We start from the raw sequence: 588 nt of genomic DNA, 5'->3' as shown, positions 1-588 counted from the left end.
TTTTTTTTTAATATGTACCTACCTATGTTAATTTTGTGCATATGTACCTATGTTAATTCGTAAATTTTGCTCAATAAAACATTGCCATTTTCATAAAAAGAATGCTGCATCGTCCGGGAATCAAACCCGGGTCGCCCGCGTGGCAGGCGAGCATTCTACCACTGAACCAACGATGCTTAAGAAAAGCAATGAAACATTTGGCAATATAAACAAAATAAAATTCAGAATGTGAAGCAGAAACAGAAAGATTATTCTATCTGGTGAAAGTGAATCCAAATGGTACTTGTATCATCTCGTATGCCTCATCTGCCTCAGATAGGTAAGTACATCTACAATCTACATAATAGGTAGGGTACCTTCAATGCAAATCGAAAGGTACACCAAAGTCAAGTCATTCAAGTCAAGCAAATATCTGCAGTATCAGAGTATCTACAGAAGAACATGACCTAACTCATACTCACATAAAGGTGGATTTCCACCAACGCGACCTCTGTCGTGCGACAAAATCGCGCGACAATGTTTTGGTTTTTCTCAAACTGCTGCTCAGTATTCATTTTTTTCTTTTTTTTAAACTATTATTAATGTTTT

At 36.6% G+C, this 588-nt stretch overlaps 1 non-coding gene across 1 annotated transcript; it reads right to left on the bottom strand.

The window, feature by feature from the left end:
* Positions 1-105: 105 nt before the first annotated feature.
* On the bottom strand, positions 106-176 carry Trnag-gcc. Its single transcript has one exon. It is a non-coding gene; the product is annotated as a tRNA-Gly (tRNA).
* Between the last annotated feature and the right edge of the window lie 412 nt (positions 177-588).

The sequence above is a fragment of the Diaphorina citri genome, unplaced genomic scaffold, assembly GCF_000475195.1.
Source record: "Diaphorina citri unplaced genomic scaffold, Diaci psyllid genome assembly version 1.1 scaffold37373, whole genome shotgun sequence".
In the NCBI taxonomy this organism is placed as follows: Eukaryota; Metazoa; Arthropoda; class Insecta; order Hemiptera; family Psyllidae; genus Diaphorina; species Diaphorina citri.
Note: the sequence above shows the minus strand (reverse complement) of the source record. Positions and strands in the feature narration are given on the sequence as shown.